Source organism: Phyllobates terribilis, unplaced genomic scaffold, assembly GCF_046119375.1.
Source record: "Phyllobates terribilis strain yellow unplaced genomic scaffold, ASM4611937v1 Scaffold_8__6_contigs__length_399053987, whole genome shotgun sequence".
Taxonomy (NCBI): Eukaryota; Metazoa; Chordata; class Amphibia; order Anura; family Dendrobatidae; genus Phyllobates; species Phyllobates terribilis.
This window is the reverse complement of record NW_027362768.1, coordinates 345,480,833-345,495,375: the sequence shown is the minus strand read 5'-3', so window position 1 is coordinate 345,495,375 and position 14,543 is coordinate 345,480,833. Positions and strand designations below refer to the sequence as shown.

At 45.3% G+C, this 14,543-nt stretch overlaps 11 non-coding genes across 11 annotated transcripts; all 11 read right to left on the bottom strand.

Annotated features, from left to right (window-relative positions):
* Positions 1-208: 208 nt before the first annotated feature.
* Positions 209-399, bottom strand: LOC141159780 (U2 spliceosomal RNA). Its single transcript, XR_012249778.1, has one exon. It is a non-coding gene; the product is annotated as a U2 spliceosomal RNA (small nuclear RNA).
* A 1,117-nt stretch (positions 400-1,516) lies between these two features.
* On the bottom strand, positions 1,517-1,707 carry LOC141159842 (U2 spliceosomal RNA). The gene has a single exon (XR_012249837.1). It is a non-coding gene; the product is annotated as a U2 spliceosomal RNA (small nuclear RNA).
* A 1,116-nt stretch (positions 1,708-2,823) lies between these two features.
* On the bottom strand, positions 2,824-3,014 carry LOC141159426 (U2 spliceosomal RNA). Its single transcript, XR_012249433.1, has one exon. It is a non-coding gene; the product is annotated as a U2 spliceosomal RNA (small nuclear RNA).
* Positions 3,015-4,129: 1,115 nt separating this feature from the next.
* On the bottom strand, positions 4,130-4,320 carry LOC141159831 (U2 spliceosomal RNA). The gene has a single exon (XR_012249826.1). It is a non-coding gene; the product is annotated as a U2 spliceosomal RNA (small nuclear RNA).
* Positions 4,321-5,438: 1,118 nt separating this feature from the next.
* On the bottom strand, positions 5,439-5,629 carry LOC141159819 (U2 spliceosomal RNA). The gene has a single exon (XR_012249815.1). It is a non-coding gene; the product is annotated as a U2 spliceosomal RNA (small nuclear RNA).
* A 1,117-nt stretch (positions 5,630-6,746) lies between these two features.
* On the bottom strand, positions 6,747-6,937 carry LOC141159807 (U2 spliceosomal RNA). Its single transcript, XR_012249804.1, has one exon. It is a non-coding gene; the product is annotated as a U2 spliceosomal RNA (small nuclear RNA).
* A 1,120-nt stretch (positions 6,938-8,057) lies between these two features.
* On the bottom strand, positions 8,058-8,248 carry LOC141159796 (U2 spliceosomal RNA). The gene has a single exon (XR_012249793.1). It is a non-coding gene; the product is annotated as a U2 spliceosomal RNA (small nuclear RNA).
* Positions 8,249-9,366: 1,118 nt separating this feature from the next.
* LOC141159784 (U2 spliceosomal RNA) lies at positions 9,367-9,557 on the bottom strand. The gene has a single exon (XR_012249782.1). It is a non-coding gene; the product is annotated as a U2 spliceosomal RNA (small nuclear RNA).
* Positions 9,558-10,674: 1,117 nt separating this feature from the next.
* On the bottom strand, positions 10,675-10,865 carry LOC141159772 (U2 spliceosomal RNA). Its single transcript, XR_012249770.1, has one exon. It is a non-coding gene; the product is annotated as a U2 spliceosomal RNA (small nuclear RNA).
* Positions 10,866-11,985: 1,120 nt separating this feature from the next.
* On the bottom strand, positions 11,986-12,176 carry LOC141159827 (U2 spliceosomal RNA). Its single transcript, XR_012249822.1, has one exon. It is a non-coding gene; the product is annotated as a U2 spliceosomal RNA (small nuclear RNA).
* Positions 12,177-13,291: 1,115 nt separating this feature from the next.
* Positions 13,292-13,482, bottom strand: LOC141159760 (U2 spliceosomal RNA). Its single transcript, XR_012249759.1, has one exon. It is a non-coding gene; the product is annotated as a U2 spliceosomal RNA (small nuclear RNA).
* Positions 13,483-14,543: the final 1,061 nt, after the last annotated feature.

Sequence of the window (14,543 nt, the reverse complement as noted above, 5' to 3'; positions counted from 1 at the left end):
GCATTACATTACATGGCAATGCAATGCACAGTTGCTGAAGTTGAACCAAAATGAGCTTGTCATCTGGCTTCTGCAACTTTTAACATGAAAAATCCAATGAGGAGAAGAAAAGCAAAGCCAAAGAGTCCATCCCAAAATCCGACAAACAAGCCAAATGAACAAAAAGCATTGAATTCAATTCTATCTGATTTTAGAAACTGCATTAAAGAAGGGGTGCACCGGTCCTGGAGATACTGCAATACCAGGTCAATGCGTGGAGTGGACAGAGCAAGCTTTTTTTCCATCTCCCTGTTCTAAAAATCCATTTAATATATGGTCCCCAGATAGGGGACGTATCAGATATTAAACTGATAAGAACAGATACTACACTTGATCTTAGCCAAAAGGCCGAGAAGCGATAACCAGAATTGGTTTCCGACTACGGTGCCACCCAAGGATTCTGAAAAGTCCATTTGTGGAGATGGCCACCTGGACTCCCGTTAAGAAGACATGCTGTCAACCTCTAGATCCCTCACATGCCTGCACTTTTCGGCTTGCTGCTGCTGCAATCCACGCGTTTTAGATCTGCATAACTCCACCTCTTTTAGCACAGTACCCTCAACCCCCGGCTGTTCCCACCCGCCTCAACACCGTTGGAAGGGAGGAGAACCAATTAAGGCGGGGGGGGGGGGTGGAACGAGCAGCTGTCTACCCTTAGCAGGAGGGTTGCTGATTAATTACCTCTCCTGCTGCTGCTGCTGCTGGCTGTCCAGCAGCAGACTGAAGGTGGCTGCTGCTGTGCGCAGGTATATAAAGGCTCAGAGCCTATTATGACACGCGCAGCCAGCGTTCCATTGCCACATTCCGTCTACTGCAGGCGGGATACCTGGATGGCTGAATGTCACTGAGAAGCTCACAGAGACCGCCATAAGCAACAGTTTAAAAGAATGCCACAGACTAATCAACCAAACTTTTTGGGTTGGTTTCTCTTTTATAGTCTGCAGGCATTAAATGAAAGAAGTCAGTGTTCCAGCAGAGGGAGACAACGTTTCAGAAAAGGCATTGTAGCAAACCAAAAAAGAAATTTTAAGCGCAGCAGAGTAACCAGCTCACATACCTGTTAGCTCAGGTGAGTTTAAAAGGCTGCTGTTGATAACAAGGGCATTTGCTAAATAGATGGTGTGTGTGCAACAATATACTGAAAGGTCAATTATATTGTGCAGCTTATCTCACCACCTGTAGTTATTTAGGTGAAAGCTCCAAAATGCTTGCCTAATATGTCTGTTTATCCAAAAGGAAGTATAGAGGGAGAGCTAGATAGATAGCATTGCATTACATTACATGGCAATGCAATGCACAGTTGCTGAAGTTGAACTAAAATGAGCTTGTCATCTGGCTTCTGCAACTTTTAACATGAAAAATCCAATGAGGAGAAGAAAAGCAAAGCCAAAGAGTCCATCCCAAAATCCGACAAACAAGCCAAATGAACAAAAAGCATTGAATTCAATTCTTTCTGATTTTAGAAACTGCATTAAAGAAGGGGTGCACCGGTCCTGGAGATACTGCAATACCAGGTCAATGCGTGGAGTGGACAGAGCAAGCTCTTTTTCCATCTCCCTGTTCTAAAAATCCATTTAATATATGGTCCCCAGATAGGGGACGTATCAGATATTAAACTGATAAGAACAGATACTACACTTGATCTTAGCCAAAAGGCCGAGAAGCGATAACCAGAATTGGTTTCCGACTACGGTGCCACCCAAGGATTCTGAAAAGTCCATTTGTGGAGATGGCCACCTGGACTCCCGTTAAGAAGACATGCTGTCAACCTCTAGATCCCTCACATGCCTGCACTTTTCGGCTTGCTGCTGCTGCAATCCACGCGTTTTAGATCTGCATAACTCCACCTCTTTTAGCACAGTACCCTCAACCCCCGGCTGTTCCCACCCGCCTCAACACCGTTGGAAGGGAGGAGAACCAATTAAGGCGGGGGGGGGGGTGGAACGAGCAGCTGTCTACCCTTAGCAGGAGGGTTGCTGATTAATTACCTCTCCTGCTGCTGCTGCTGCTGGCTGTCCAGCAGCAGACTGAAGGTGGCTGCTGCTGTGCGCAGGTATATAAAGGCTCAGAGCCTATTATGACACGCGCAGCCAGCGTTCCATTGCCACATTCCGTCTACTGCAGGCGGGATACCTGGATGGCTGAATGTCACTGAGAAGCTCACAGAGACCGCCATAAGCAACAGTTTAAAAGAATGCCACAGACTAATCAACCAAACTTTTTGGGTTGGTTTCTCTTTTATAGTCTGCAGGCATTAAATGAAAGAAGTCAGTGTTCCAGCAGAGGGAGACAACGTTTCAGAAAAGGCATTGTAGCAAACCAAAAAAGAAATTTTAAGCGCAGCAGAGTAACCAGCTCACATACCTGTTAGCTCAGGTGAGTTTAAAAGGCTGCTGTTGATAACAAGGGCATTTGCTAAATAGATGGTGTGTGTGCAACAATATACTGAAAGGTCAATTATATTGTGCAGCTTATCTCACCACCTGTAGTTATTTAGGTGAAAGCTCCAAAATGCTTGCCTAATATGTCTGTTTATCCAAAAGGAAGTATAGAGGGAGAGCTAGATAGATAGCATTGCATTACATTACATGGCAATGCAATGCACAGTTGCTGAAGTTGAACCAAAATGAGCTTGTCATCTGGCTTCTGCAACTTTTAACATGAAAAATCCAATGAGGAGAAGAAAAGCAAAGCCAAAGAGTCCATCCCAAAATCCGACAAACAAGCCAAATGAACAAAAAGCATTGAATTCAATTCTTTCTGATTTTAGAAACTGCATTAAAGAAGGGGTGCATCGGTCCTGGAGATACTGCAATACCAGGTCAATGCGTGGAGTGGACAGAGCAAGCTCTTTTTCCATCTCCCTGTTCTAAAAATCCATTTAATATATGGTCCCCAGATAGGGGACGTATCAGATATTAAACTGATAAGAACAGATACTACACTTGATCTTAGCCAAAAGGCCGAGAAGCGATAACCAGAATTGGTTTCCGACTACGGTGCCACCCAAGGATTCTGAAAAGTCCATTTGTGGAGATGGCCACCTGGACTCCCGTTAAGAAGACATGCTGTCAACCTCTAGATCCCTCACATGCCTGCACTTTTCGGCTTGCTGCTGCTGCAATCCACGCGTTTTAGATCTGCATAACTCCACCTCTTTTAGCACAGTACCCTCAACCCCCGGCTGTTCCCACCCGCCTCAACACCGTTGGAAGGGAGGAGAACCAATTAAGGCGGGGGGGGGGTGGAACGAGCAGCTGTCTACCCTTAGCAGGAGGGTTGCTGATTAATTACCTCTCCTGCTGCTGCTGCTGCTGGCTGTCCAGCAGCAGACTGAAGGTGGCTGCTGCTGTGCGCAGGTATATAAAGGCTCAGAGCCTATTATGACACGCGCAGCCAGCGTTCCATTGCCACATTCCGTCTACTGCAGGCGGGATACCTGGATGGCTGAATGTCACTGAGAAGCTCACAGAGACCGCCATAAGCAACAGTTTAAAAGAATGCCACAGACTAATCAACCAAACTTTTTGGGTTGGTTTCTCTTTTATAGTCTGCAGGCATTAAATGAAAGAAGTCAGTGTTCCAGCAGAGGGAGACAACGTTTCAGAAAAGGCATTGTAGCAAACCAAAAAAGAAATTTTAAGCGCAGCAGAGTAACCAGCTCACATACCTGTTAGCTCAGGTGAGTTTAAAAGGCTGCTGTTGATAACAAGGGCATTTGCTAAATAGATGGTGTGTGTGCAACAATATACTGAAAGGTCAATTATATTGTGCAGCTTATCTCACCACCTGTAGTTATTTAGGTGAAAGCTCCAAAATGCTTGCCTAATATGTCTGTTTATCCAAAAGGAAGTATAGAGGGAGAGCTAGATAGATAGCATTGCATTACATTACATGGCAATGCAATGCACAGTTGCTGAAGTTGAACCAAAATGAGCTTGTCATCTGGCTTCTGCAACTTTTAACATGAAAAATCCAATGAGGAGAAGAAAAGCAAAGCCAAAGAGTCCATCCCAAAATCCGACAAACAAGCCAAATGAACAAAAAGCATTGAATTCAATTCTATCTGATTTTAGAAACTGCATTAAAGAAGGGGTGCACCGGTCCTGGAGATACTGCAATACCAGGTCAATGCGTGGAGTGGACAGAGCAAGCTCTTTTTCCATCTCCCTGTTCTAAAAATCCATTTAATATATGGTCCCCAGATAGGGGACGTATCAGATATTAAACTGATAAGAACAGATACTACACTTGATCTTAGCCAAAAGGCCGAGAAGCGATAACCAGAATTGGTTTCCGACTACGGTGCCACCCAAGGATTCTGAAAAGTCCATTTGTGGAGATGGCCACCTGGACTCCCGTTAAGAAGACATGCTGTCAACCTCTAGATCCCTCACATGCCTGCACTTTTCGGCTTGCTGCTGCTGCAATCCACGCGTTTTAGATCTGCATAACTCCACCTCTTTTAGCACAGTACCCTCAACCCCCGGCTGTTCCCACCCGCCTCAACACCGTTGGAAGGGAGGAGAACCAATTAAGGCGGGGGGGGGGGGGTGGAACGAGCAGCTGTCTACCCTTAGCAGGAGGGTTGCTGATTAATTACCTCTCCTGCTGCTGCTGCTGCTGGCTGTCCAGCAGCAGACTGAAGGTGGCTGCTGCTGTGCGCAGGTATATAAAGGCTCAGAGCCTATTATGACACGCGCAGCCAGCGTTCCATTGCCACATTCCGTCTACTGCAGGCGGGATACCTGGATGGCTGAATGTCACTGAGAAGCTCACAGAGACCGCCATAAGCAACAGTTTAAAAGAATGCCACAGACTAATCAACCAAACTTTTTGGGTTGGTTTCTCTTTTATAGTCTGCAGGCATTAAATGAAAGAAGTCAGTGTTCCAGCAGAGGGAGACAACGTTTCAGAAAAGGCATTGTAGCAAACCAAAAAAGAAATTTTAAGCGCAGCAGAGTAACCAGCTCACATACCTGTTAGCTCAGGTGAGTTTAAAAGGCTGCTGTTGATAACAAGGGCATTTGCTAAATAGATGGTGTGTGTGCAACAATATACTGAAAGGTCAATTATATTGTGCAGCTTATCTCACCACCTGTAGTTATTTAGGTGAAAGCTCCAAAATGCTTGCCTAATATGTCTGTTTATCCAAAAGGAAGTATAGAGGGAGAGCTAGATAGATAGCATTGCATTACATTACATGGCAATGCAATGCACAGTTGCTGAAGTTGAACCAAAATGAGCTTGTCATCTGGCTTCTGCAACTTTTAACATGAAAAATCCAATGAGGAGAAGAAAAGCAAAGCCAAAGAGTCCATCCCAAAATCCGACAAACAAGCCAAATGAACAAAAAGCATTGAATTCAATTCTTTCTGATTTTAGAAACTGCATTAAAGAAGGGGTGCACCGGTCCTGGAGATACTGCAATACCAGGTCAATGCGTGGAGTGGACAGAGCAAGCTCTTTTTCCATCTCCCTGTTCTAAAAATCCATTTAATATATGGTCCCCAGATAGGGGACGTATCAGATATTAAACTGATAAGAACAGATACTACACTTGATCTTAGCCAAAAGGCCGAGAAGCGATAACCAGAATTGGTTTCCGACTACGGTGCCACCCAAGGATTCTGAAAAGTCCATTTGTGGAGATGGCCACCTGGACTCCCGTTAAGAAGACATGCTGTCAACCTCTAGATCCCTCACATGCCTGCACTTTTCGGCTTGCTGCTGCTGCAATCCACGCGTTTTAGATCTGCATAACTCCACCTCTTTTAGCACAGTACCCTCAACCCCCGGCTGTTCCCACCCGCCTCAACACCGTTGGAAGGGAGGAGAACCAATTAAGGCGGGGGGGGGGGGTGGAACGAGCAGCTGTCTACCCTTAGCAGGAGGGTTGCTGATTAATTACCTCTCCTGCTGCTGCTGCTGCTGGCTGTCCAGCAGCAGACTGAAGGTGGCTGCTGCTGTGCGCAGGTATATAAAGGCTCAGAGCCTATTATGACACGCGCAGCCAGCGTTCCATTGCCACATTCCGTCTACTGCAGGCGGGATACCTGGATGGCTGAATGTCACTGAGAAGCTCACAGAGACCGCCATAAGCAACAGTTTAAAAGAATGCCACAGACTAATCAACCAAACTTTTTGGGTTGGTTTCTCTTTTATAGTCTGCAGGCATTAAATGAAAGAAGTCAGTGTTCCAGCAGAGGGAGACAACGTTTCAGAAAAGGCATTGTAGCAAACCAAAAAAGAAATTTTAAGCGCAGCAGAGTAACCAGCTCACATACCTGTTAGCTCAGGTGAGTTTAAAAGGCTGCTGTTGATAACAAGGGCATTTGCTAAATAGATGGTGTGTGTGCAACAATATACTGAAAGGTCAATTATATTGTGCAGCTTATCTCACCACCTGTAGTTATTTAGGTGAAAGCTCCAAAATGCTTGCCTAATATGTCTGTTTATCCAAAAGGAAGTATAGAGGGAGAGCTAGATAGATAGCATTGCATTACATTACATGGCAATGCAATGCACAGTTGCTGAAGTTGAACCAAAATGAGCTTGTCATCTGGCTTCTGCAACTTTTAACATGAAAAATCCAATGAGGAGAAGAAAAGCAAAGCCAAAGAGTCCATCCCAAAATCCGACAAACAAGCCAAATGAACAAAAAGCATTGAATTCAATTCTATCTGATTTTAGAAACTGCATTAAAGAAGGGGTGCACCGGTCCTGGAGATACTGCAATACCAGGTCAATGCGTGGAGTGGACAGAGCAAGCTCTTTTTCCATCTCCCTGTTCTAAAAATCCATTTAATATATGGTCCCCAGATAGGGGACGTATCAGATATTAAACTGATAAGAACAGATACTACACTTGATCTTAGCCAAAAGGCCGAGAAGCGATAACCAGAATTGGTTTCCGACTACGGTGCCACCCAAGGATTCTGAAAAGTCCATTTGTGGAGATGGCCACCTGGACTCCCGTTAAGAAGACATGCTGTCAACCTCTAGATCCCTCACATGCCTGCACTTTTCGGCTTGCTGCTGCTGCAATCCACGCGTTTTAGATCTGCATAACTCCACCTCTTTTAGCACAGTACCCTCAACCCCCGGCTGTTCCCACCCGCCTCAACACCGTTGGAAGGGAGGAGAACCAATTAAGGCGGGGGGGGGGGGGGGTGGAACGAGCAGCTGTCTACCCTTAGCAGGAGGGTTGCTGATTAATTACCTCTCCTGCTGCTGCTGCTGCTGGCTGTCCAGCAGCAGACTGAAGGTGGCTGCTGCTGTGCGCAGGTATATAAAGGCTCAGAGCCTATTATGACACGCGCAGCCAGCGTTCCATTGCCACATTCCGTCTACTGCAGGCGGGATACCTGGATGGCTGAATGTCACTGAGAAGCTCACAGAGACCGCCATAAGCAACAGTTTAAAAGAATGCCACAGACTAATCAACCAAACTTTTTGGGTTGGTTTCTCTTTTATAGTCTGCAGGCATTAAATGAAAGAAGTCAGTGTTCCAGCAGAGGGAGACAACGTTTCAGAAAAGGCATTGTAGCAAACCAAAAAAGAAATTTTAAGCGCAGCAGAGTAACCAGCTCACATACCTGTTAGCTCAGGTGAGTTTAAAAGGCTGCTGTTGATAACAAGGGCATTTGCTAAATAGATGGTGTGTGTGCAACAATATACTGAAAGGTCAATTATATTGTGCAGCTTATCTCACCACCTGTAGTTATTTAGGTGAAAGCTCCAAAATGCTTGCCTAATATGTCTGTTTATCCAAAAGGAAGTATAGAGGGAGAGCTAGATAGATAGCATTGCATTACATTACATGGCAATGCAATGCACAGTTGCTGAAGTTGAACCAAAATGAGCTTGTCATCTGGCTTCTGCAACTTTTAACATGAAAAATCCAATGAGGAGAAGAAAAGCAAAGCCAAAGAGTCCATCCCAAAATCCGACAAACAAGCCAAATGAACAAAAAGCATTGAATTCAATTCTATCTGATTTTAGAAACTGCATTAAAGAAGGGGTGCACCGGTCCTGGAGATACTGCAATACCAGGTCAATGCGTGGAGTGGACAGAGCAAGCTCTTTTTCCATCTCCCTGTTCTAAAAATCCATTTAATATATGGTCCCCAGATAGGGGACGTATCAGATATTAAACTGATAAGAACAGATACTACACTTGATCTTAGCCAAAAGGCCGAGAAGCGATAACCAGAATTGGTTTCCGACTACGGTGCCACCCAAGGATTCTGAAAAGTCCATTTGTGGAGATGGCCACCTGGACTCCCGTTAAGAAGACATGCTGTCAACCTCTAGATCCCTCACATGCCTGCACTTTTCGGCTTGCTGCTGCTGCAATCCACGCGTTTTAGATCTGCATAACTCCACCTCTTTTAGCACAGTACCCTCAACCCCCGGCTGTTCCCACCCGCCTCAACACCGTTGGAAGGGAGGAGAACCAATTAAGGCGGGGGGGGGGGGGTGGAACGAGCAGCTGTCTACCCTTAGCAGGAGGGTTGCTGATTAATTACCTCTCCTGCTGCTGCTGCTGCTGGCTGTCCAGCAGCAGACTGAAGGTGGCTGCTGCTGTGCGCAGGTATATAAAGGCTCAGAGCCTATTATGACACGCGCAGCCAGCGTTCCATTGCCACATTCCGTCTACTGCAGGCGGGATACCTGGATGGCTGAATGTCACTGAGAAGCTCACAGAGACCGCCATAAGCAACAGTTTAAAAGAATGCCACAGACTAATCAACCAAACTTTTTGGGTTGGTTTCTCTTTTATAGTCTGCAGGCATTAAATGAAAGAAGTCAGTGTTCCAGCAGAGGGAGACAACGTTTCAGAAAAGGCATTGTAGCAAACCAAAAAAGAAATTTTAAGCGCAGCAGAGTAACCAGCTCACATACCTGTTAGCTCAGGTGAGTTTAAAAGGCTGCTGTTGATAACAAGGGCATTTGCTAAATAGATGGTGTGTGTGCAACAATATACTGAAAGGTCAATTATATTGTGCAGCTTATCTCACCACCTGTAGTTATTTAGGTGAAAGCTCCAAAATGCTTGCCTAATATGTCTGTTTATCCAAAAGGAAGTATAGAGGGAGAGCTAGATAGATAGCATTGCATTACATTACATGGCAATGCAATGCACAGTTGCTGAAGTTGAACCAAAATGAGCTTGTCATCTGGCTTCTGCAACTTTTAACATGAAAAATCCAATGAGGAGAAGAAAAGCAAAGCCAAAGAGTCCATCCCAAAATCCGACAAACAAGCCAAATGAACAAAAAGCATTGAATTCAATTCTTTCTGATTTTAGAAACTGCATTAAAGAAGGGGTGCACCGGTCCTGGAGATACTGCAATACCAGGTCAATGCGTGGAGTGGACAGAGCAAGCTCTTTTTCCATCTCCCTGTTCTAAAAATCCATTTAATATATGGTCCCCAGATAGGGGACGTATCAGATATTAAACTGATAAGAACAGATACTACACTTGATCTTAGCCAAAAGGCCGAGAAGCGATAACCAGAATTGGTTTCCGACTACGGTGCCACCCAAGGATTCTGAAAAGTCCATTTGTGGAGATGGCCACCTGGACTCCCGTTAAGAAGACATGCTGTCAACCTCTAGATCCCTCACATGCCTGCACTTTTCGGCTTGCTGCTGCTGCAATCCACGCGTTTTAGATCTGCATAACTCCACCTCTTTTAGCACAGTACCCTCAACCCCCGGCTGTTCCCACCCGCCTCAACACCGTTGGAAGGGAGGAGAACCAATTAAGGCGGGGGGGGGGGGTGGAACGAGCAGCTGTCTACCCTTAGCAGGAGGGTTGCTGATTAATTACCTCTCCTGCTGCTGCTGCTGCTGGCTGTCCAGCAGCAGACTGAAGGTGGCTGCTGCTGTGCGCAGGTATATAAAGGCTCAGAGCCTATTATGACACGCGCAGCCAGCGTTCCATTGCCACATTCCGTCTACTGCAGGCGGGATACCTGGATGGCTGAATGTCACTGAGAAGCTCACAGAGACCGCCATAAGCAACAGTTTAAAAGAATGCCACAGACTAATCAACCAAACTTTTTGGGTTGGTTTCTCTTTTATAGTCTGCAGGCATTAAATGAAAGAAGTCAGTGTTCCAGCAGAGGGAGACAACGTTTCAGAAAAGGCATTGTAGCAAACCAAAAAAGAAATTTTAAGCGCAGCAGAGTAACCAGCTCACATACCTGTTAGCTCAGGTGAGTTTAAAAGGCTGCTGTTGATAACAAGGGCATTTGCTAAATAGATGGTGTGTGTGCAACAATATACTGAAAGGTCAATTATATTGTGCAGCTTATCTCACCACCTGTAGTTATTTAGGTGAAAGCTCCAAAATGCTTGCCTAATATGTCTGTTTATCCAAAAGGAAGTATAGAGGGAGAGCTAGATAGATAGCATTGCATTACATTACATGGCAATGCAATGCACAGTTGCTGAAGTTGAACCAAAATGAGCTTGTCATCTGGCTTCTGCAACTTTTAACATGAAAAATCCAATGAGGAGAAGAAAAGCAAAGCCAAAGAGTCCATCCCAAAATCCGACAAACAAGCCAAATGAACAAAAAGCATTGAATTCAATTCTATCTGATTTTAGAAACTGCATTAAAGAAGGGGTGCACCGGTCCTGGAGATACTGCAATACCAGGTCAATGCGTGGAGTGGACAGAGCAAGCTCTTTTTCCATCTCCCTGTTCTAAAAATCCATTTAATATATGGTCCCCAGATAGGGGACGTATCAGATATTAAACTGATAAGAACAGATACTACACTTGATCTTAGCCAAAAGGCCGAGAAGCGATAACCAGAATTGGTTTCCGACTACGGTGCCACCCAAGGATTCTGAAAAGTCCATTTGTGGAGATGGCCACCTGGACTCCCGTTAAGAAGACATGCTGTCAACCTCTAGATCCCTCACATGCCTGCACTTTTCGGCTTGCTGCTGCTGCAATCCACGCGTTTTAGATCTGCATAACTCCACCTCTTTTAGCACAGTACCCTCAACCCCCGGCTGTTCCCACCCGCCTCAACACCGTTGGAAGGGAGGAGAACCAATTAAGGCGGGGGGGGGGGGGGGTGGAACGAGCAGCTGTCTACCCTTAGCAGGAGGGTTGCTGATTAATTACCTCTCCTGCTGCTGCTGCTGCTGGCTGTCCAGCAGCAGACTGAAGGTGGCTGCTGCTGTGCGCAGGTATATAAAGGCTCAGAGCCTATTATGACACGCGCAGCCAGCGTTCCATTGCCACATTCCGTCTACTGCAGGCGGGATACCTGGATGGCTGAATGTCACTGAGAAGCTCACAGAGACCGCCATAAGCAACAGTTTAAAAGAATGCCACAGACTAATCAACCAAACTTTTTGGGTTGGTTTCTCTTTTATAGTCTGCAGGCATTAAATGAAAGAAGTCAGTGTTCCAGCAGAGGGAGACAACGTTTCAGAAAAGGCATTGTAGCAAACCAAAAAAGAAATTTTAAGCGCAGCAGAGTAACCAGCTCACATACCTGTTAGCTCAGGTGAGTTTAAAAGGCTGCTGTTGATAACAAGGGCATTTGCTAAATAGATGGTGTGTGTGCAACAATATACTGAAAGGTCAATTATATTGTGCAGCTTATCTCACCACCTGTAGTTATTTAGGTGAAAGCTCCAAAATGCTTGCCTAATATGTCTGTTTATCCAAAAGGAAGTATAGAGGGAGAGCTAGATAGATAGCATTGCATTACATTACATGGCAATGCAATGCACAGTTGCTGAAGTTGAACCAAAATGAGCTTGTCATCTGGCTTCTGCAACTTTTAACATGAAAAATCCAATGAGGAGAAGAAAAGCAAAGCCAAAGAGTCCATCCCAAAATCCGACAAACAAGCCAAATGAACAAAAAGCATTGAATTCAATTCTTTCTGATTTTAGAAACTGCATTAAAGAAGGGGTGCACCGGTACTGGAGATACTGCAATACCAGGTCAATGCGTGGAGTGGACAGAGCAAGCTCTTTTTCCATCTCCCTGTTCTAAAAATCCATTTAATATATGGTCCCCAGATAGGGGACGTATCAGATATTAAACTGATAAGAACAGATACTACACTTGATCTTAGCCAAAAGGCCGAGAAGCGATAACCAGAATTGGTTTCCGACTACGGTGCCACCCAAGGATTCTGAAAAGTCCATTTGTGGAGATGGCCACCTGGACTCCCGTTAAGAAGACATGCTGTCAACCTCTAGATCCCTCACATGCCTGCACTTTTCGGCTTGCTGCTGCTGCAATCCACGCGTTTTAGATCTGCATAACTCCACCTCTTTTAGCACAGTACCCTCAACCCCCGGCTGTTCCCACCCGCCTCAACACCGTTGGAAGGGAGGAGAACCAATTAAGGCGGGGGGGGGGTGGAACGAGCAGCTGTCTACCCTTAGCAGGAGGGTTGCTGATTAATTACCTCTCCTGCTGCTGCTGCTGCTGGCTGTCCAGCAGCAGACTGAAGGTGGCTGCTGCTGTGCGCAGGTATATAAAGGCTCAGAGCCTATTATGACACGCGCAGCCAGCGTTCCATTGCCACATTCCGTCTACTGCAGGCGGGATACCTGGATGGCTGAATGTCACTGAGAAGCTCACAGAGACTGCCATAAGCAACAGTTTAAAAGAATGCCACAGACTAATCAACCAAACTTTTTGGGTTGGTTTCTCTTTTATAGTCTGCAGGCATTAAATGAAAGAAGTCAGTGTTCCAGCAGAGGGAGACAACGTTTCAGAAAAGGCATTGTAGCAAACCAAAAAAGAAATTTTAAGCGCAGCAGAGTAACCAGCTCACATACCTGTTAGCTCAGGTGAGTTTAAAAGGCTGCTGTTGATAACAAGGGCATTTGCTAAATAGATGGTGTGTGTGCAACAATATACTGAAAGGTCAATTATATTGTGCAGCTTATCTCACCACCTGTAGTTATTTAGGTGAAAGCTCCAAAATGCTTGCCTAATATGTCTGTTTATCCAAAAGGAAGTATAGAGGGAGAGCTAGATAGATAGCATTGCATTACATTACATGGCAATGCAATGCACAGTTGCTGAAGTTGAACCAAAATGAGCTTGTCATCTGGCTTCTGCAACTTTTAACATGAAAAATCCAATGAGGAGAAGAAAAGCAAAGCCAAAGAGTCCATCCCAAAATCCGACAAACAAGCCAAATGAACAAAAAGCATTGAATTCAATTCTTTCTGATTTTAGAAACTGCATTAAAGAAGGGGTGCACCGGTCCTGGAGATACTGCAATACCAGGTCAATGCGTGGAGTGGACAGAGCAAGCTCTTTTTCCATCTCCCTGTTCTAAAAATCCATTTAATATATGGTCCCCAGATAGGGGACGTATCAGATATTAAACTGATAAGAACAGATACTACACTTGATCTTAGCCAAAAGGCCGAGAAGCGATAACCAGAATTGGTTTCCGACTACGGTGCCACCCAAGGATTCTGAAAAGTCCATTTGTGGAGATGGCCACCTGGACTCCCGTTAAGAAGACATGCTGTCAACCTCTAGATCCCTCACATGCCTGCACTTTTCGGCTTGCTGCTGCTGCAATCCACGCGTTTTAGATCTGCATAACTCCACCTCTTTTAGCACAGTACACTCAACCCCCGGCTGTTCCCACCCGCCTCAACACCGTTGGAAGGGAGGAGAACCAATTAAGGCGGGGGGGGGGGGGTGGAACGAGCAGCTGTCTACCCTTAGCAGGAGGGTTGCTGATTAATTACCTCTCCTGCTGCTGCTGCTGCTGGCTGTCCAGCAGCAGACTGAAGGTGGCTGCTGCTGTGCGCAGGTATATAAAGGCTCAGAGCCTATTATGACACGCGCAGCCAGCGTTCCATTGCCACATTCCGTCTACTGCAGGCGGGATACCTGGATGGCTGAATGTCACTGAGAAGCTCACAGAGACCGCCATAAGCAACAGTTTAAAAGAATGCCACAGACTAATCAACCAAACTTTTTGGGTTGGTTTCTCTTTTATAGTCTGCAGGCATTAAATGAAAGAAGTCAGTGTTCCAGCAGAGGGAGACAACGTTTCAGAAAAGGCATTGTAGCAAACCAAAAAAGAAATTTTAAGCGCAGCAGAGTAACCAGCTCACATACCTGTTAGCTCAGGTGAGTTTAAAAGGCTGCTGTTGATAACAAGGGCATTTGCTAAATAGATGGTGTGTGTGCAACAATATACTGAAAGGTCAATTATATTGTGCAGCTTATCTCACCACCTGTAGTTATTTAGGTGAAAGCTCCAAAATGCTTGCCTAATATGTCTGTTTATCCAAAAGGAAGTATAGAGGGAGAGCTAGATAGATAGCATTGCATTACATTACATGGCAATGCAATGCACAGTTGCTGAAGTTGAACCAAAATGAGCTTGTCACCTGGCTTCTGCAACTTTTAACATGAAAAATCCAATGAGGAGAAGAAAAGCAAAGCCAAAGAGTCCATCCCAAAATCCGACAAACAAGC